At 34.3% G+C, this 22569-nt stretch overlaps 1 protein-coding gene and 1 long non-coding RNA gene across 6 annotated transcripts in view; one reads left to right on the top strand and one right to left on the bottom strand.

Annotated features, from left to right (window-relative positions):
* Positions 1 to 22569, bottom strand: part of RIT2 (Ras like without CAAX 2) — a 467387-nt gene that overhangs the window by 69635 nt on the left and 375183 nt on the right. Inside the window, exon 1 of one of the 5 annotated variants that reach the window (XR_005362443.1) lies at positions 235 to 330. The exons of the other annotated variants lie outside the window; for them this stretch is intronic. The gene's annotated coding sequence lies outside the window, so the exon portion shown is untranslated. Of the gene's footprint in view, positions 1 to 234; positions 331 to 22569 lie in introns of those variants that run through there. 5 annotated transcript variants of the gene reach the window in all.
* Positions 360 to 21077, top strand: LOC102153101. The gene is made up of 3 exons (XR_005362444.1): positions 360 to 729; positions 1042 to 1091; positions 20421 to 21077. It is a non-coding gene; the product is annotated as an uncharacterized LOC102153101 (long non-coding RNA).

Genomic DNA, 22569 nt, shown 5'->3' with positions numbered 1-22569 from the left:
TTCAAATAGATATATGAGTCACATAGGTAATTTAAAAAAAATGTTCACTAGGAAATATATGGCTACAAAGCCATATTGAAAAAGTAAAAAGAACTTGGTGAAATAAAATTTAATATCTTTTTAAAATTTATATAGGAAATATTATTTCAACATGCAATCAATATAAAAATGTTAAATATTTTACACATTTTTTAATCCTAAGATTTCAAAATCCAGTGTGTATTTTATACTTACATCACATCTCAGTTTGAACTTGCTACACTTAAATGCTCAGGAGCTGTACGTGACCAGTAAGTAAAACATCAGACAGTACTATCTTTTTAAGTAGAATTAGAATTTTGCAAAGGCTTTGTGTAACAATGAGCCAATTAAAGTTCTCAGTTGAGTAAAGTATTCAGAAAAGGCCAGGTTAGGGTACAGCTATTTCTGTTATATCTTTTAAAGTTATATTTTTCAAAGAATATTGAGAGTAGTCACTTAAGCACATCAATCAGAAGTTTAATAGCTTGTTCTGTGAAATGCATTGCCAAAGAACCCATACGTTCAATTTAAACATGCCTCACTCTTCAAGACTTAAAATCGAGCTTTCAGTTCTCAACTTTTCATGGACAAGAATCAGCTTTTAGGTCTATATAGGCCCTGAAGACAGTACATTTCCCAATGATCAAATCAGATGTTAAGATCAGGTATTAAAGACATTGATGAGCAGAAGAAAGAGGCCCTAATCAGGTAACCCACATTGACTCCTGGTAGGGAGTCCTTTAAAATAACTGTGAAGCTGAGTTTCAGAATTACTAAGGAGTGGTGACTACTATATTTCTCATTTGTTCTATTTTCTAAATGGTAAAGTCTATTGGATTATTCAGTTTCTATTCCTGTATATGCACCGTGACGGGAGGTATATAAATAATTTAGTGGTACATAGGTCACTGGGTGAAAAAATCACACACAGAAAAAAAAACCCATGGTGAAAATAACTGCACTTCTACCATAAAACCACTATGTAATCACACATTTTCTTATTCTCTGTGCCAACTATAGATATTCTGTGTTGAAGAAGACAGCTTCACAAGATGGAAGGAGCCTACTCTGTGAGTCATTACTTGGAAAAAAGTCACTCAAAAGAACTGTTCAACCTACATCACATGCTCTTAAGCTACGAGATTTTTCTTGGTGGTTGTAGTAGGACGTGGGGAGCAGGACCTTCAGGAACCCCTTACTCTAGTGAAGCTTTTAGACTTTAGAATCAAAAAGTAGCACCTTCAGCCATTATCAAGATACTTTGCACTTAATAGACTACAGAAAAACAATGCATGAATAAATAGTAAGCCAATAGTTCAAACACCCTAAGGTGGATCATGCTTAGACTCTCACTTGAAACAAAAGATCAATTGCTGAATTTTCCCTGCACTGGGAATGTAAAGCTGGGAAGTTAAAAGAATCTCTTCATGTGTTGTGACTTTAGTGCCCACATAGAAAGCCTTGCTGTCAGTTTCAACAGTTCCTTGAAAATAGCTGGTATCTGACCGGTTTTGATCTCCATCTAATTTTGTAACTGAATACCTTGTGTCAGTGTGAGTGTGTTTGCAGTCTAGTGTAAACAATGAGAACTCTTCTTTTCTCTGCAGCTTTTCTGTTAGCCTTTCTGTAAGTGGAGCATGGAATGTCCTATGCCCTCTTTTAGCCAGAGTGGCATTGTAGGATGCAAGGGTTGCCTTGGCAACTCCACCTGATATAAGCAATAAGACACAACAGAGCATGTTTTATGGGGCAATTAATACATGTTTTGGTACATTTCAACCTGATGTTATTTGCTGCCCAAGGTGCTTATTAATAGTCCTATAAAGCATTTTGCAAACAACATTGCTCTGATAAAAATGGAAGCATTCATTTTATAAATTCAATTTCAGCAAGAACTCTGTTTTAATTACTTTACAGAGATATTTCCATTTTAAAAAATAGAATCTGATTATTAGCTAACATAGGACTGGGCCCTGAATAGGATGGAGCACAGGTAAGTTTTGAGGCATCACGCTTCTTTAAAATAGTCTGTTACCCATCACAATTTTTATTACATTCATATCTAAAAGGAAACCATGAGCCAAAGGGGCTGAAGGCATTCTGACTAGCTAGTGAATCATACCAGTTATAGGTGAAGAATTACAGTAATAATTGAAGAATGGAGTCACAGATGGTAGGTTAGATATCAAAAAAAATATATGAAAATAAACTTTTAAAGACAAGATGGCCCAAGGGAACTTTTTACAAATACATCAGCATTTCTAGGCCAACAATATACCTATTAAACATAAATTAGACTAGAAGGAACATTCATCCCAACATGGATTAAGATTTATATTCTTAGAAAATTGAAGATAAATATCTTCTATGTATCCCCTAGCTTTCACCCATATCTAACAAAATATATTTGATTAGCTTACGTCCTTAGTCCTCAAAGTAGGTGTTAATTCTCATAGCTCACTATGACCCACGCCAGCTATTTCTACTTGTTTGAGACTCTATCATCACCAGCTGACCAAAGCTCATAGTCTCTAACTCCCATTTTAATTTCCAGGTAGGATGAATTTAAAAACCTATACTTTGTCATTCTTTTTTTCTACTTGTGTCCTAATCAGGAAAAGGGAATATGACATAGGATGTGCAGTTTGAGGATACAGGAGACCTAGGGTTCTTAACAGAGACTTGAAAATTATTAAGACGATCTTCCTCAGCCTTTTTTATTAATAGCAAAAGCAAAACCAAAAATAAAACACCTTTCTTTGTATATCAAAATATGAAACTAAGGTTCTAGATCAGTGGCTTCTAATGATTTATTTGAATTACACCTGCTTATATGTGCCATTTTAGAAATTAAAACTAATAATTTTAATTATTAATTCATTTAAAATATTTAAATATTTTTAAAATGATGATAAATCATTGTCTGTCACCATAAAATAACTTTTTATTAAAAGTGCTTTTTCCGGAATGCCTGGGTGGCTCAGCAGTTGAGCATCTGCCTTTGGCCCACGGTGTGATCCTGGAGTTCTGAGATGGAGTCTGCTTCTCCCTCTCCCTCTGTCTCTTTCTGGGTCGCTTATGAATAAATAATTTTTTTAAAGTGCTTTTTCCAAAGCTAAACAGGTTTGTGAGCCAAATGGCATTGTTACCTTTCTACAATCTTGTTAATGTCCGGACAAATATAAGAAAGTTGGATTTTGGTATTACGTTTTTCATTTAATATGTTAGAATATATTATTTTTGCTACTACATGCAGACAATTTGGGCTTATGAAGTTGCAAAAGGAAGGAGTATTTGAATAGACTTTCTGTGTAATGGTGGATATTGTTGTTATTGTACCAAAACATGATTGTTAGTTATGATGCTACTTGCATCATAGAAACTGAAACTGAGTGAATGGCTTGTACCTTCTTACAGTTAAACCTATTTGTCTATCTTATATATTTTTTTTCTATCTTACATTTTGAATGGATTTTTTACTCTTGCTTGATTTTGTAACCTCGTGTATTGATCATTTGGAATATATTGGTTCACTGAGTGATGCTGATATTCCAAATGTTAACACATTGATTATATAATATCAGAGAAATCACATTTATTAATATCATGGGCAAGCACAGAAGAGAAATTTTCATGTAGAGAAGCTGCAACTACTGTTGAGCTTCTATATGCTGCAAAACTGTCTTTTGTGACTTTCCATCTCATCAATAAAATAATTTAAAAAAAGACATGTACTCAAGGGTAGAGATTCAATAAGATTCATAATTTTTACTGATTTATCAAGGGCATTTTTAAGTGAAGCTGGCTTTCTTTTCTTCTTTTTTTCTTCTTCTTTTTTTTTTTTTTTTTTTGGACTGCATGGCCTTGAAGAATACAAGGACTACTAATGCAATTTAGGTACCATTGCCTTGATTTTTTTTTTTGCTAACGAGCCAGCCAGCAGCTTCATAGTAAAGGGGCTAGTAGCAACTTAGTATTATTATGAAAATACTTTTGATGTCATAGGGTTTCAGGGATCTGTGGATTGTGTTTTGACTGCAACTATACTAGATTAACATCTTGCAAGGAAATTAACCCTGAATTTACTTGATTTAAGTAAATAATTACTTAATTTGCAAATGCAATATTATAAAAATTTTCAGTAATCCTCTAATAAAGGAAGCCATAATTAAGTAACACTGAGGAAATGCAAAACATCATAAATAAGAATTTCTAGGCTTAGTGTGTGAAAAAAAATTTTCTTTTGAAGGAAATAACTTTATCACAGTAATTTTGAAGGATGATTCCTATGATATGTTTATGGGGGGCTGTATGGCTTTAAAAATATCTTGTATTGGTCACAATTGTTCATATTTTCTTACATTTTTGTGTTGATTTATTATCCCTATGGTATTGATTTTTTAAATTATGTGTCTCCAAGTTTTCAATTTATAAATTTGTTACCTTAAATTAAAAAAAAAATAAGACCCTTTTATTCTGGGTAGGTCATTTCTCCCTTAGAATTTTCTTGATAAGACACAGTCCTTAGACAATTATGTTTTTTAAAATGTGTTATGCTATTTTATAGTTGTAGACAGCCTTGTTCTGAGAACACTGCTATTTTAAAACATGGTATCTGAATAAAAGAAAAACATGGTGTCTGAAAACTATATCATAAATATAGTCAGAATAAAAACATAAATAAAACATTTCCAGTCCTTGTGCTTTTGCTATTATGGAAACTACTGTCCCTTAGAAGCACAAGGCTAGAGACAAATTATTTTTTTTATGATTTTTTTTATTTATTCATGAGAAACAGAAAGAGAGAGAGAGAGAGGGAGAGAGAGGCAGAGACACAGGCAGAGGGAGAAGCAGGCTCCATGCAGGGAGCCTGACATGGGACTCGATCCAGGGTCTCCAGGATTATGCCCTGGGCTGAAGGTGGCGCTAAACCACTGTGCCATCCGGGCTGCCCAAGACAAATTATTTTAATACAATATGAGTACATATCTCATCTGAAATAAAGTAAATTAGATGTGAGTTTGCTTGGGAGCTTCAGCAGGTATTGGTATAAGGAACAATCGATGCTAAAGACGTTAAGGTAGGGTTTTTTTATTATACTGGCTTATAGAGAAATGAAGAAAGGTTCAGGACTGGTTCTTTTAGCATATGTGGGTGATGTGTTAGGAAGAACCCAGCAGACTCTAATGAGCTGTCAGGTGGCTACATAGTCAAAATTCTCAGTATGCTGGAATAGATATGAACAAAGGCTTAATGAATATCTGGAAGGCTTAGCATGGCATCTCTCAAAGTTGTTTTGCTCAATGGTGCAAAAGTAAAATCATTTAGCATCTATTCTCTTACCTCAATGTTGAATGAGCTAACTAAAAACACTGAGTTACTGCAGGGAAGAAGTAAACTATTAACACAAAGTTCTACATCACAGATACTGGCTATTTAGCATGTTTTGAGGCCTGCATTCTGTTATGATATATTACAAGAATCTGGAAAATGATGTACTTCATAGGAAAGAGATGATGAGTCATGCAAAGAACACATGTAAAGAACACATAAAGTCATAATTTTGTAGTACATAATCCCTAAAGAGATGAGCTATTGTTTTCTCTCTAAAGAGAAAGGAATAGTTCTATATCCTATTTCAATGTATGTGTTATGATAAAAAAAAAAAAACAACTATGTTTAAATAAGCAAGTACGTGTCATATGAATCAAAAAGTTGGATAAAAAGGAAAGAAAAGGATTCAGTATCTTTTTACTTGGGGAGCAAGAGGAAAAGGGGGCTACCAACTGAAAGTTTGATTAAACTGAAAATTAAATCATCTGTGCTTAGTATATAGTTCCCTCTTAAAACTACTTTGGCCCTATTTTGTAAATATATGGAAGAAGTAGGACATATAAATCATCACTGGTATAAAAATTCATCAAAGACTGGACTCAATAAATAATTGTGAACTCTAGCAATAACCTAAGTATAATTTTACTGTTCTATTTAGACTAGTTCCCTACCAGTACCAGTTACTAAATGTAAAATGATATGGATACTACCAGAAATGTTAGCTTCTTAAGGTTTTACAAAAAAGATCTAGCTTTCCCAAATTTTATATTTGTACCATTGTAATAAGAAGACTTTACTTAGAATGTGTTTATATTAGGGGAAATTTGTATTACATTTGACCTTATTTTCAAGGATTTTACAATACTGTTGAAATAGGATAGGTAAAACAAAAAGCTAAGGTCATATGTACTCATCATATTATATGATTAATAACAAAGAAGAAACACTAAATTCAATTTTTTAAATTCTGGTTATATTATGGTTTGAAAATAATCTGAGTCATATTTTAGTACCAGAAAGAAATTTAGAGAAAATGAGGCAAATCATTTATTCAAATGAAAAACATAGTGAGAACAAGATTAAAAGACTTGACCAAAACTCTGTAAGTAGAGGTAGAGTTAAATTACTTAAATTCAAACCTCCTAAATCCCTGTGGTATTTTCTCTCCATCACACTAAGCTTCTCAGTTATATGTTATGTGGATTTTTGTCAAAGCTTCATTTTGAGCCATGAAACTGGAAAATTCCAAATGAATTTTAAAAGCCATATTGATTTATTTACTTAGTTATTCAGAGTCAATTCTAAATAAAATGTTGTATATCTCATCTATTGGGATAAATGTTCAACCTTTTCAATTTACTGTATGTGTCTACTTTGTACAACTAATTACTACCAGCCCTGAAAAAGGTTTTACATGAATCTGCATGTAAAAAAATAACTATCTAAAGAGAAAGGCAGGGCATTAAAGAATTGTAGGGTAATATTTAAGAAGGTATGATTTGGGGTCATACTAATAAATAATGGGATTCATTGTTGTGGGTTATTACAAATACTTCTGTCAAAATTTCCTACCTATGGAAAAGAAATCATTGTTCGCCTTTATAGTATAACTCCTCCAGTGAACTTGCAACACAATCTAAGAAAGACATGCTCATTAGTGGCTCATTACTTAGCTGGATAATTGCTGTTCATATCAGCAACACAAATCACAGAAAAAACTTATTAAAGTAACCTATTAATTTTTTTCCTGACGAGCTTCATTATACAGTATCTTCTCCTAATTAATGTAATCAGTACCATAAAAAATCCAAGATGAAAGAGAACTATTAGGTCATCTGCATTCAACTACCTGGAAATGGAGAGGCTATTCTTTGCAATGACCAGTCCATTAATCTCAAGCAAAGAACCTCATAGATTCTACTATAAATAACATCTTTCCCTTTAAAAAGCCCTACCTATGACATTAAGTCTTTTTAGTCATGAGAAAATTCCTTAATTTCTTTAAGAGGAGACCAGGAGTTCAAGGTCAGAGCAATTCCTTCACATGAAACTTGCAATGCTTTCTCACTCACTCCAGTATGAGGCTCCCCAATCTTAAAGATATGAAATCTAAACTACTTCCTTTGTGTGGCTTTTAAACAGTGTGGCCCACACTAGCTTCCAGTTTCAGCTTCCTAGCATTGCCTGCTCTCTTAATTTGATTGCTAACGCTCCAGGTAAGTCTTCCCAAGTGTTACCTCTCCAAGAGATTTTACAGTTTTCTCTAGCTTTGCTTTACTTTGTGCCATTCTCTCAGTTTGGAATGCCAGACTCATTCCCTTCAACTTCACAGCTGTGCAGGAAACTTCAGACTTTGGCTAGGGAATTAGAGTAGATGACCCCAAATCCTCTACCAATACTCAGATATTATTATTTGATTTCTTATCAATCCCTGAGATACCATCTGCCATTCAGATCATATAGACCATACAGACAAAATAGAAGGTCTGGAATGGGATGATTAGCACAGACATGAAAAAAAAACTTAAATGCTGCTTTGATTCTTGACCAGTTGCAACATTATCTATGGTTTCCACTGAATATGAAATGATAGTACATTACCATAACAGAAAACATTTCTCAAAGTTTACAAACTGTTCACATTAAAGGCACATTTGTAGAAGACAACTATGTGCAAGGATACATAAAGCAGAAATAGTTAAGCATGGCCACAGCCAGAAAATAAAGAGCTGGACGAAAATTGGAGGATCCTACAAATGCTTGATGCCACAAAGGACAATGTGGTAACAATTCAGGAATGTCACCCAGGCTATAAAGATCTAGCAAGAATTGAAAAAGTTATAGTCATGTACAATCAAATGGTTAAACCTTGTGTTTAAACCCCCTTTATCATGGGATCTGAAAAAAAAAATTTTTTTGGCGAAAGAGATAAATTTTCAAATAAAGTGATAGTCAATAGATAAATACTATCTAGAAATCTACAAATCACCCTGTTTAGTTGAACAATATAATGAGAATTGAATGATTCATTTGAAACATAAGATACTAGAATTTTGGATATATGATCACTGACAAAAAGGTGTAAAATATGAGAAATACATAGAATGGTAAGGGAAAAGGGAAAAATCAACAAATTATGGAAAGATAATTACCCAATGAATTCGAGGACTCATATTTAATGGCAAGCAAGCATAAGATAAAGTATGAGGTACTTGTAAATGTTGAACATTTTTTAAAGATTTTATTACTTTGAGAGAGAGAGAGAGAGAGAGCACACTCATGAGGGGAGTCAGTGGAGGGGGGGGCAGAGGGAAAAGAAGAAGGAGACTCCCCACTGAGCAGGGAGGCCTCCCTGGTCCCAATCCCAGGACCCTGAGATCATGACCTGAGCTGAAGTCAGATGTTTAACTGACTGAACAGCCCAGATGTCCCAATACTGAACATCTCTACATGAATATGGAAGTCCTAGACCTAAAAGAAGATACTTGAAAGCAGAAGAAAACCTAGAGACTTAGCAGTATGAGGAGTAGTGTACTACATGACATAGGATCAATACAAGTATCTTGGTGTGGATGTTATTAATTCTGCTCACCAACTATTTCTATTTTCCAGTACACAGTAGCATTGTGTATTCTGGTCACCTTTAATGTTAGTTGTGGCCATGTGACATGGTTTGGCCAATAAGATGTGAGAAATTTTAAGAACTGGTGTACAAGTCTTCATATTCCCATTTTCCTGCCTTGAGAGCAATGGATGAACAGATAGGGAGCTTCCCTCAACCTCGATCCTTTAATGAGGATTACATGAAGTACAACTTTCTACCAACCAAAAATTGATAAGAATGTGGACAAAAAAATGAAGTTTTGCTCTTTTAACTCAATGAAATTAGAGGAACATTTTCAGCATAAACTACATCATCTTGAATGATATATTTACCTTGGGGGAAACTGTTAAAATGCATCCATCTCTTTAGTGCACTTGCTATATTTATTGTATAGCATGGCAAATGTTTGGTTAATGACTCTTTCATGCATAAAGACAGAATGCATATCTTCCTTATTTTGTATCCCTAGGGCCTAGCACAATACCTGTTGTTTAACAATATATCTAATGCATTTTTTTCATCTAATGCATTTTTATGGAAGTAGGGAAAGAGGAAAAGAAATGAAAAAAGGAAGGATTGATGCAAGTGTCTTGGGTTTTTCATGATGATTGCATATATGAAAGAATGATCTATTCCAGAGAGTTTGTGAATTCTATTTATCCCTTTCAAAGATGAATCCATTCTAAAAAATAAAAATAAAAAAAACACCTTCAAATAACTGTAATGCTGCAATCATACAGGGAATATTTCTCAAAAAATAGAGTCTGTAAACCTTTTAGGTTGTTCACAAGTTATACAACAAATTTTAAAATATAAGTTTCCAATGGATGTCCATATTGTTTTTAAAGGATATTCTGGCTTTATTTGCATGACCACCTCAGTGAATAATGGATCCTGAGATTATGTTAATGTTACAGTTGATTTTGGTCCACATAAAAGCTAAGTGAATTTATGGCATGGAATAAAAGAGAAGGCATAAAAAAGTGTAATGAGCAACCCTTATTTTGCATATACAAACTTCCAAGAATTCAATAGCAGTTAATTGAGTAGTAAGAGTAAATGAAGGGTTTTTACTTAAAGTTATTTTTATATACTCAGTATTTTGTTTTGGAGGTGTTTAACTAGTTGCCTTATTTTCATTGCCAACAAACTCTCAGAGGGTGCTATGTTGCTGGTCTGAGGACCATGCTTCAAATAGCAAAAATCTAGATTTTAGTAAAATATTTATTTAGTTTCCTCAGTCTACAATCTGTCTCTGAAGTAAAAAAATGAAGAAGCTACATTGACCTTTCTATTCAAACTTGGTCAAGTTGAAATCAGAGCCCAGATACAGGCTAAACACAACTCCTGATTATCTCAGAAAATGGCATTTTTCTGATAGACTCACACAGGCAGCATGTAGGATTGGTGGAGGGAGAGAAAATGTGTTTGAATCACATCAGCATTTTTAATAGATCTGAACACACATGGTAGGTAAAACATTCACAATTCAGTTGAAGCTAAATTGATCATTTGATCACAGTGTTCTCAAAGTTTATTCTCTTTTAATACTTTTCATCTACTTAAGTAGTTTCACAGAATGAAAGACAATGGATTAGATTTGCAGAGTTTTGTTGGCATAATGGAAAAGAAAATCCATTTTGTGACCAGTTTGATCTATAATAATTAGTTTCACAATTATTATCCAACAGTGTCTTTGAATAATTAATTGGATAATGTTCATGTAGGTTTGAAATTACTTCCATCAAAAGGTTAACATTTATTAGATGTCATAATTATGATATGTACTAAAGGAGTTTAAAATAACAGATTAGCATAGATTTGAAGGCAATTGCAATATAATGGAAGTAAAACTGGTTGAAATTCAAAATCTGTCTGTGCTGGGATTTTTTTGATGTTACTTATCTTTAAAGGGAGATTGAGAGATGGAGCTTAATCCAGGGAAAGAGGGAAGATTTTGGAACCAATGATATCTGGGCTTGAAATTTTCATTGGCCAAGTAATTATGTGTCCTCAGACAAACCAAGTTGTCTGAACCTCAATTTCTTTATAGATGACATAGTAAGAATACTATCTTTTGGGACTGTTGTGAGTATAAGATATAATAAAGTAGTTAGTGGAGTGCATAAACAAAGCAGGCATGCAATAATTCACCATTTATAATAACCATTATCATGGTTAGTATGGAAATTTTTAAATTATTCCCTATGCTACACTTTTTATTAAATAATATATAATATGAATAATTTATTTAAATATAAAGCTTACATTTATACCAGAGTACATATTATTAAAGTAATATATTAGTCATGTTATTTTGATATTTCATGAGATCAGTTTTTATTGAAAACAGTAATCACTATTATTAATGAAATATCTGTTTAGTATGCTCAGTTGTTAAGATAAAATGAGATACTATATATGAAACTTCTTTTAAAAACTGTAAGGTAGGATATAAATATGAGTTAACTTGTCACTCAGAATGAATTGGCCACATATTGCAAGATATACACAGCCAAGATACTGATGCTCAGAGTGGGCAAAATTAGGAAAGCTAAATTCATAAGGAAACTTTATAATTCTACTTTGCCTGTTTCTATTATGCATTTACAACTGGTACTATGAGAAACATTTTAAAAGTATAAAATGTGATCCTTTGCTCCTGAGAAATTTGACGACAGAATTCATACATGAAGCATTTAGACTCTTAAATGGTAGACTGTATGGTGTTCTTTTTGTATATGTAAATATTTAGAATTCTTTGGATAACACAATCATTAAATAAGTCTGTGTGGAAGTCTTGGTATCTAATGTTTTGACTGTGAAGGTTAGGTTAGATTTGGAATGGTTGCTGCAGGCAGCAATAGACCACATTCACTTAGCTGAGGATGTCAAGGAGCATGGACAAAGAACAATGAATAAGCAAAGAACTCTGTAAGCACATCACTAATTGCAGTGAAAAGTGGATCCATGGAAGACATGGTCAGTATAGCTGGGTAGAGGATGGGCAAATTATGGAGCATCTGGATTATGATATAGCAGCATTTGGGAGCCATGTGATAGGCAGAACAGTAACACAATAAAGGCAGTGCACTCAGTTAACAATTAGGGTGGTCCTACGTTAGAAGAATTGGAATGGAGAAAAATTCTGTCACCATAAGGCTCATAAATAATGAATCTTTAAAGTATTTTCCCACATCTCATTTATATTTCAAGTGTTAAATGTGATGAAAATACTGTACAGAATTGAGAAGAGGACAAAGAGTCCTATTATTATATGCCAATGTTAGATCAAGAAATCATTTGTTCAAGAAAACAAATTACAAATGAAGTCAGAGATGGTAAGAAACTCAGTTTGTAAGAAAAAGTGGGAGGTTCTTCTACAAAACAAGGGTTTCTCTTTCTGCATTATATGATGATATAACTGAAAAGGAACTGGTAGCATCCAAAATCATGAGAGTTACTAAATTTGTATTCAGCATGTCACAGGATTATGCAAAAACAACAAATGCTACAATCCTTGCATTTGTATTCTAGCACTTGATGCCAAAGGCCCTTAGTTCCGTTTCATTAGAAATCACCAGTTATTTGGACTAGCATGTGAGCAATATGTCAAACATAGAAAATATTGCAATTCATAAAGTATTTCCAAAGAATATCTTGTTAAATCATCATTAATTTAAATATGATTTTGTATTTCTTCTAAAGTAAGCCTGACTGTCTTTATGGTGTTGTGTTCTCCAGCACAGTGGGCTTTTATCAACTGTTTTTATACCTAAATAATGTACATCATTATGGAAAACTCATTGTACTCTACATATATGAATTCACCCTGTCCATGTTATCCCCAGGTCTTAAAAGATGGAGCTCCTATTTTATATTACATAGGGAAACAATAATTTTGCTAACATGTACTACTGACATGCCTGAAGTAATTGCCCAATTCCATCTACCCAGTTAAATTAACAGATAATTCAGTAAAACACCAACAACAAAACAAAAAGCAGTAGGTACAAAATACGAACAAACATGTACGTACACAGACACACACACACACACACACACACACCCCAATAGACTATTTGGGTCACTAATTTTTTTTTTACTCAAATTGCTTGAACAGTTTAGTAAAGTTGGATATTTTCTATGTGATTCCAAGCTGAGTATTCAATTACATTTTTATTCCACAACTGGCATTCACCTTTAGTTTAGCTTTGAAGAACATTTATTCACTCATTTGTTCACCACCTTACTACCTTTTAAGCATCACACACCATGCTCAAAGCTAGAGATTTAAAGATGAGTATCATCAGGACCCTGACCTTGAACAGAAACTGAGTGTCTAATGTAGGAGGCAGAAACAAGGCAGTTTAACATCATGGCAAATTCTGAGGGTTCTTACAAAAAGGAACACATGAGAGGGCATATATTCATTCACTTATTTTTTTGTGGTTAAAGAAAAGAAGGCACATAAATTCATTTACAAGTGAAGGATGGAGGAGTCAGAGAAACCTTATTAGGTTTAGAGGACAGTTTAGCGTCTTGAAGGACAAGTAGTTTTCTACGTGGCACCTGTGGGATGTTCTAGGAAGCAGGAAGAATGAAGGCAAAGGAGCAAAACAAAACGTGCAAGCATGATACTTGAAGAATTCATCACTGTGCAGTATTAACTGTAAAGTGCAAGTTGAGAAAAAGTAGGAGCTTACACAAATGTGATTAGTGAAAGCAAAATCACTGAAAACCTAGAGGGCTCTAGAAAAGTTTAAGCAACAGAGTGCCATGATAGCACATCTATTCCAAAACACACAAGTGGCAATGAGGAGAGTGAATGGGAGTGAGGTACCACTAGGAGATAAACATTAATTAGCAAGTTATAGTCTATCTCAACCATATAATTTTTATTAAGCACAGCATATGCAGAGACCTGGTAGTTCATTATGGGATGCAGTCACTCCATTGATATTTTACCTATTCATCCTTCATTTTCTCCCAGGGCTGACATACAGCCAAATTATAGTTAAGCTTTACTAATTCCATTCCAGATGGCAGAAAACCACTACCTTGAGCCCCAGAAGAGCCTTCCACTTGCTGTTCCACTCATATCAGTCTCTCTTGGGGCATCTCAAGATTTCTAAATCTACAGGATCTTGCTTTAAGTCTATAGTCAGCATCCTTCTTGGTGGGTGGGTGCCAAATACATAGATTTTTAAATATTTTGAATGTTAATCCTGCTAATCATCTATCTCTCATTTTATACAAGTCTCCCTCTTGTTCTTGACTCTTGGCTCTCTCCTTGGTTTATCATCTTGTTTATTTCTCTTTGGACTTCATGCATTCTGTCTCTCCAGCCACTCACCTTTTGTGTTCTAACGTGGTGCTATTTGACATTTTCTCACTGCTTTTGACTAACTTGTTAATACTCTTGATGTTTTGAAAACTACTTCAAATCTCTGTGCTAGGAAGGACAGGACAGATTCCAGCCAGTTCTTACTTAGAACACACAAAAGAGAGGAGATTCTGATATTAGATAATCCACAGAGACTCAGGATTTCATCTAAAACACATCACATGAAGGATGAGATACAGCAAACAGATTTGAAAGTTATTTAGAAAATAAATTACATAGATTTATAAAGGATTAACTATGGATAATTAGAAAGGGAAGCTGGCTAGGGTATTAGGATTATTCAGAGGTTTCTGATGATTCTGAGGTAGATAGCATTGTTATCATTTGATACAGAGAAACCAGGAAAGACTACTTTGGGAAAGAAGAAAGACTAACCCTAACTTTGGAAAAAATTAGTTTGAGGTCCTCTGTGATATCACATGATGATGCTTGAAAACACAGACTGAGAACTTGTGCATATGTAGGTATAATTTAAATCAATGAGTATACATAGTATTACCTACAAAGAATATTTGGCAAAAAAAAAAAGAAATGATTATAGAGAACACTACCATTTATAGAGTTCATAGAGAAAAAAAAAATGGGACAAAATAGAAAAAGAAATGGTCTGGGGCATCCCAGGTGGCTCAGCAGTTTAGCACCACCTTCAGCCCAGGGTGTGATCCTGGAGACTCGGGATCGAGTCCCACGTCGGGTTCCCCATATGGAGCCTGCTTCTCCCTCTGCCTGTGTCTGCCTCTCTTTCTCTGTGTTTCTCATGAATAAATAAATAAAATATTTAAAAAAAAGAAAAAGAAATGGTCAGAGAGTTAGGAGGAATATAAAATTGTCATAGAAACTAGTAAAAGACAGTTTTGAGGAAAAGACAATGTCATCATTGTCAAATAATGCAGGGAGCTTGGATAGGAAAACAAAATAGCAGGTCTACTGATACAGACTAATATCAGACCAAATTCAGTGCCATGAAGAAAGTGCCATACTAATTATTGTGGGGTTAAAGGGTAAATAAGAGGTAACAACCACTGCTAGATGGGCAACAACCATCTAGCTCCAACCAATGATGTGGATGGAGCTAGAGTATTATGCTAAGCAACATAAGTCAGTCAGAGAAAGACAAATACCATATGATTTCACTCACGTGGAACCTAAGAAACAAAACAAATGATCAAAGTTGGCAGGGGCAGGAGGGGCAAACCCAGAAACAGGCTCTTAACTATAGAGAACAAACTGGTGGTCACCAGAGGGGAGGTGGGATGGAGATGGGTGAAATAGGTGATGGAGATTAAGGAGGGCACTTGTGGTGGTGAGCACTGAGTGTTGTATGCAAGTGTTTAGTCACTATATTGTACACCTGATACTAATATTACACTGTATGTTAACCTCCTGGAATGTAAATAAAATGAAAACAAAAGCATATGGGAAGAAAAAGAAGTGACAAGAAAGAAGGGGACATTTTGCTTTAGGAGGTTGGTCGAGGTCAGAATAGAACAAGCAAGAGATGTTTGTACTTGTCATGTTTTCCCCACTTAGAAATCAAAACTAATGTAAACGATATTACAGTTTTATAACTCATCTCTAATAACCAACTATGTCCAAGAGAACATACTAAAACACAGTCCCTGCTTTTAAAGATGTTCAGATTCACTTTCATTGTGCGCTAACACATAAACAAGGGAGGATTTGTTTTTAAAAACAAATCAAGGCAATTAAGAAAGAGCTATTGTCTAGCATACAAGTTAATTTCACAGGAATAATATGAATTATACGTTATAAATTCTCAAGACTATTGTTTTGTTTACAAAGATAGAGAGAAAAGGAGAGCTGAATGGTCTTCCATTTGTGTCTCCCGCTTCACGTTCTTATTTTCTGCACTGGATCTCTACAACAGTTTGATCTATAGGAGCTATATCAACACCTTCTTATTCTAATTTTCTGTAGGATTCAGTCAATGGGAAACCATGAAAGGGATTGATGTGAAAAAGAGTGATATCAGACTATTTATTTCCCTGACTTCCTCTTCAAAGGGTCGTTTTGCCTAGGACACTCTACTGAGAATCACAGAGCCTGTCATACATGGTGCCCTTTCTTCCTGGTTTTGTTTACCATTCTAGCTCTCTACCTTGTCAGGTCTTAGGATCTTAACTATGGGATACCATATATATTTTTTTTTGTGTGTGTGTGTGTGTGTGTGTATGTATTTTTTTTTTCTTGGCTATACTTTGCTGACCTTTGTATATAATAGTCCATTTATAAATTTATTATTTTTTTAATTTTTATTTTTTTGAGTGGGTCTTCTGTTTCCCACTAGGATTCTGACTGATAGGCAAAAGCTTCACGAAACAGATAGAAACTAAAACCAGGCTCTATAGAAAGGATTTGAGGGATTGAAGCCCATGAGGAAGAGGTTAAAAGAAAGAGAAATGAACAAAAATACTTTAAACAATGGCCTAAGGATGGTACAAGGTGGATTTACAAGACTATAAGTAGGTTAATTTTGATAAACTAGACAATTCATGCTGTGAAAATGGGGGAAATAGGCTGTAATTATTACTTTAAAGCAATGGTTGTCAACCAGGGAGGAATTTGCCCCTAGGGGACATTTGGCTACATCTGGAGACATTTATGGTTGTCAAGACTGGTTGGGGGGAGGGGGCTGAGAGATGGTGCGGGGGGGGGGGGGGGGGGAGCAGTGAGGGAAATGCTACTGATCTCTAGTGGCTAGATCCCAGGAATGATGCTAAGCATCTTACTGGACACAGGATAGCACACAAAAAATGATCTAGCTTCAAATGTCAATAATGCCAAGGTTACAAAACCTTACTTCCCTGCTAACTGTGGAGCACATTCAGTACCCCTTCACTGCTTGTCCTTCCAGGAAAATGTAGCTTGGCAACAAAGATTCATTAATTACTTCAGCAAGTACTGATTCTATGCTTTGTGAACAACACCAAAAAGCACTGTATTACAAGCGTATCAAAAAGATACGCTGTACCTAACCTCCCAGAGCTTTGAATCATGTGGAGAAAGACGACACTTGTCAAATAATCATGCAAATAAATGTAAAAGAGAAGCTATGTTAAGTGTGGCCACTGAAAATATAGCAACTTAAAATGGGTATGGGAAGGGTTGGTCTAATCTGAGATCAAAAAAGACTTGCCTGAACAGAAATTCAGTAGGAACTAAGTAAGTCAGGGAAGAAAGCTAAATTCAGAGGAGACAGCATGTGTAGTCACTGGGGATATGAACAACTGGCCAAGCCCATCCATATATGTATATGTACATGTATGTGTGTACTTGAATTGTAAAGTATATTGCTTCCTTGATAAAGTATTTTTATTTGGGGGCACCTGGCTGGCTCACTTTACACTCAGTAAAGTGTCGGACTTCAGCCCAGGTCATGATCTCAGGGACCTGTGATCTAGCTCCAGGATGGGCTCCCATCAGCAGGGAGTCTGCTTCTTCCTCTCCCTCTGCCCCTCCCCCAGGCTCATGCTTTCTCTCTCTTGCTCTCTCAAATAAATGTTTAAAAATATATATTTTTATTTCATGGCTGAATTTGTGTTTGAAACTGTTTTATCTCCAACTAGAGAATGAATTCACCAGAACTAAGAGCTGTTGCCTATTCTTTGGAGGCTTCCATATCTATAAGGAATAGTCTATAAATGGCACTAATTATAATCTGTTCAGTGGCTAATCATGTGCAAAACTCTAGATCCAAAATTTTTGACAATGTCACTCATATTGAAGAAAACTTGAGTGCATGTTCGTGGAGAGATGAGGGTAACAGTTTGAAAAGGAGCTATCCCAAATCTCCTTAGACCTTATATTCTAGACCATTTCATCTGTAATGCTTGGTTCCAGTCTGCTGTAGTACAACATTAATAAAAACTCCCAATTTGGAGCACTGGGTGAAAGCACAGGAAACTGAGCAGCAGACCTGGTATCTACCTCCAGCTCTGCTCTAACAACTCTGATACACAGCAACTTCCTCAAACTGTAGATCTGTTTCTCTCTTGCTAATGAGATGTATTAATAGAATTCTCATTCTACATTTTTAAGACAACAATGATACCATGTCTTTAAGACAGTACTAAAATGCATAAAGTACCATGCATATGTAAGGGCATATGCAGCAATTTGAGAAAAAGAATTGGGAATTCACAACTTAAAAAGCATCCACATGAAATTCAAAATGCAAAACATTGGCCAACATCCAAAGAGAGTAACAACCACAATAAAATTGGCAAGGCAAGCATTTACCCTTGAAAGCACAGTTCAAACCAGGAAGGAGCTGATTGATACCCACTGCTGAGACTGCCAGAGAAGGCTATTGTGGGAAGCCCATCTGTGATAAAGAAATCAACATCAAAATGGCCACAATATGGCATCTAGATCCTAATAGAAGCCTTGCTAGGACAGAGGTATTGATAACTTCAAAGCAGACAACCCTGAAGTCTGCTTTCTGATAGGTAAGGGCAAATAATACTTCCATCATTAGAAAAATTTCTAGAAGTGTTTCCTCAACTGCACTATTTTACAACATAGAGCTAGTCAAATTCAACTGTAGAGGGCATGTATCAAATAATGTCTCACACATTTGCCTCAAAATCATGGAGATGGATATGGCAAATAACTAATTCCTGACAGATATTTCGGCTTTCCCCTTACACAGTGTGGATGAAAAATCAACAAGAGAAATATGAACCTGCTATCCATATATTTGAATTTCACAGGCATTTATCAAATGCCTACTTTGTGCAAATCATGGTTGTAAGACTGTAGGAACAAACATTAGGCAATTAAATAATTGCTTAGATAAAAAGCCTATTTGGTGGAAACAGCATTGTAGGAGAGTCAATGATCAAGCTCTTCTAAAATCTACCTCATATGTTTATGCCGGAGGCTGGCAACTTACCCCTGTATACTTCAGTTTGCTAATAGTAAAAAGAGAAGTGGATTGGAACAAAATAATAGTAAACCCAATGTGTATAATTTGTTGCCTCTTATGGATGAATACTATATGAGGACTTTTTACAACTATGACTTATTTAAAGCTCACAAATTTAAAGCAAATGTTTGACGTAAATATCCATGTTTAATAAAGGAGGAAACTAAAGGTGAATTCACAGAGCCAAATTTACAAAGTGACAAGAGACAGAGCTGGGATTGAAGCCTATATTCTTTCTCTTCCCATTCTAATATGGGGGGCAAGGTGGCAGCAGGATAGGGGGTGGTAAACAAGCATGTATTCAATTTTACTACCATTTTGTAAGGTTCGATAATAACATCAATCATTGCCTTTTCAGATGAGGTCTCTAGGTTCATCTTCCTATAGCTCCATTCACCTCCTTATTTATATTAAAACAACTTGTTAATAAATCACAAGAAAAGATCAATTTTACTATTATAATGGCTTTTAGATTCACAAGTTTAGGACTATGGGAGAAAGTTGAACTTTCAATTCTCTCAACATGTAGCACATTGTTAATTTTGAATAGGATACACTGAAGGAAGTGAAAGTGTAATTGGATAAATTTTCTTGGTTTAATTTCATACGTTCACTCTTTAAAAGTTAAAGAATGGATACAAGGTCATAACTCAGGAAGTCAATTAGACTGTAACAAAGAATAGTCATAAACAAGGAATGACTTATGAAGATATGTGCTATTTTCACTCCATTGTCCCTTCTTGCTTGGAATTAAGTCAATATAAGGGTGCGATATTCACAGCTATTCTTGACACTACATTTCCTACTGTAACAGTAGACAGAAGATTCATATCCATGCTACTTTTCAACCTTTTTTCTCAAAGATGCATAAAATTATATGGTAATCTAAGTATTAAGCTGAGGAGATAATAACTGACATTTCAGATCTAATAATGCATAGTTATAAATCAGATAATTTTATATCTCTGCAGATATATTAATCTAAAAATCCATTTGAAGCAGTGGGATTTTAATAATGATATTCATATCAAATTATTCTCCTAGGCGAATCTCTCGCTAAAGCTAGTTTAAATCCTGTTTTTTTTTTTTTTTCTTTTTCATTACAGGGAGAAAGAACTAAGGAGAAAAATTGTGAGAGAGAAGAAAAATGTAGACCACATAATATCACTGCTTTATTTGTAAAATTTCAACAAGTTATGTCTGCGTCTGATAGAAGGTCACGTTCAGAGGGCCATGTACATGAAGCTGAATTAACTTCCATTTACAGGCTAAAAGGAAAAATATTGGATTGGACCATTCTCATCAATTCCAATAATTGCAGGAATTTGACATTTTGCACACATAACCAGTTCTACAATTTTGACTGAATTCATAATTCTATTTAGTCAAATAACTTGATGATTTAGTTAAACTTATATTTCTTAATTTAATGAGAAATAATGGTCACTTAAAGTATTTTTTTAATTGGTCAAAGCAATTTCCATAAATATACATAATTCATCAAGACAAAACAAATATTAATTATATGGAGAAAATGGGGTGAGGAAAAGATAACAGTAAGAAAAAGGCAGGAAGCCAAATTCTTTCCATAATGTCTTAAATATGTTAGAGGTGGATTATGAATTGAGCTCTAACCTTTTAGTAGACAGTGCAAACAGGGAGACATGGCCAGCCAGCCACATGAGTCCGTGTCTTTAAGATATTAAATGATTGCTCTATGAATATCAAGTATTTCTAGTATTAGGACCAAATAAATATTTTCTTAAAGGAGTAATTCATTGAACCAATGTTTCTTAAAACATCCTCCAAGTACACACCACTGGTATAGTAACATATGACATTGGCGAGAATACATTTGATTAAAAATATATAAATAAGGTAGTCCATAGAAAATTATAGCCCAATTTACTTAAGCATATAGATATAAAAATGCTGATGTATAAATAAACCAACTTGACTATATAAAATAATATCAATGACAGTAACCGCTATATGACAGTGTGAATTTTATGTTTTTACATATACTTTCACATATAACATACATATGTGTACTTTTACATACAAAACATATGTTTTACATATACTTTTACAAGAGTATATGTATGTGTATGTTTGTGTGTGTATATATATTCAAACAATCTCTGGGGAAAATTAGGATAGATTTTTAAATGAAGCAAAAAAATATTTTTTGATTAAAAAATAGGGATTATCCAGTGCATCCTCTGGGTTTATCTGATTATATACAATCTGTGTCTTTCATTGTCTTTGAGATATTTCACAACTCTGAAAATTATAGAGAACTGACTTAATACAAATAATTGTTGAGTATAGAAATGCAAATATTTGTGTGCTGTGGAATACAATTTATTATTGCCAGTGGATAGACCAAATTGGCATATCTTTGTAAATTTATTTCAATATTGCCTATTGCCTATATGTGTGATACTTTTAATTCTTCTTTGAATCAGTTGTGACATTTGCTGAGTCCCTCATTAATTTGGAGCCTGTTTATTTCATATTTGTATGAAAGTCAGGATTTTATATTTTCCTTAAAAAGTTATTTATACACACACACAAAATAAGGTAGGCACTCTTTAAAAACTAAAATGTAGAGATATTAAGTAGCTTCTCTGAGGCTATTCATATAGAAATGATATGGCCAGGATTGAAAGACAAGGACGGTTAGGTTTGTCCCAATATTAGGATATCTATTATTGTAATAGAATACAGGAACAGGAGCACTTGGGTGGTGCAGGCAGTTAAGCCTCTGACTCTCAGTTTTGGCTCAGGTCATGATCTCAGGGTAGCGAGACTGAGCCCTGAATTGGGCTCTGCACTTGGTGCAGAGTCTGCTTGAGATTCTCCTCCCCTCACCCTGCCCTTTCTGCTTGTGCTCTCTAAGATTAATAAATCTTTAAAAGAGAGAATGCAGAAATAGATTAAGTAAAAATAAACATTCAATTACTACTATAAAAGATACAGAGAGAATCTCATATAATTTTATATTTATAGCTCCCTACACCAAAGGAAACAAGGCATTAAAAATAAACCATCTTAGCACCCTGATATACTGAGAGCAAATATCATGTTTAATGTTGACATTTTAGAATTATAAAGTATTATCACCTTAACAATTTGATATTATACAGAAGTTCTAGGTAGTGTCTCAAGATAAAATGAAAGATTTGGAATATGTTATTTATAGAAATTAGGATTATCTAAATAGAATATACTAAGAATTTCCAGGAAAAATAC

Source organism: Canis lupus, chromosome 7, assembly GCF_011100685.1.
Source record: "Canis lupus familiaris isolate Mischka breed German Shepherd chromosome 7, alternate assembly UU_Cfam_GSD_1.0, whole genome shotgun sequence".
NCBI classification, from domain to species: Eukaryota; Metazoa; Chordata; class Mammalia; order Carnivora; family Canidae; genus Canis; species Canis lupus.
This window is presented reverse-complemented; position numbering and strand designations above follow the sequence as displayed.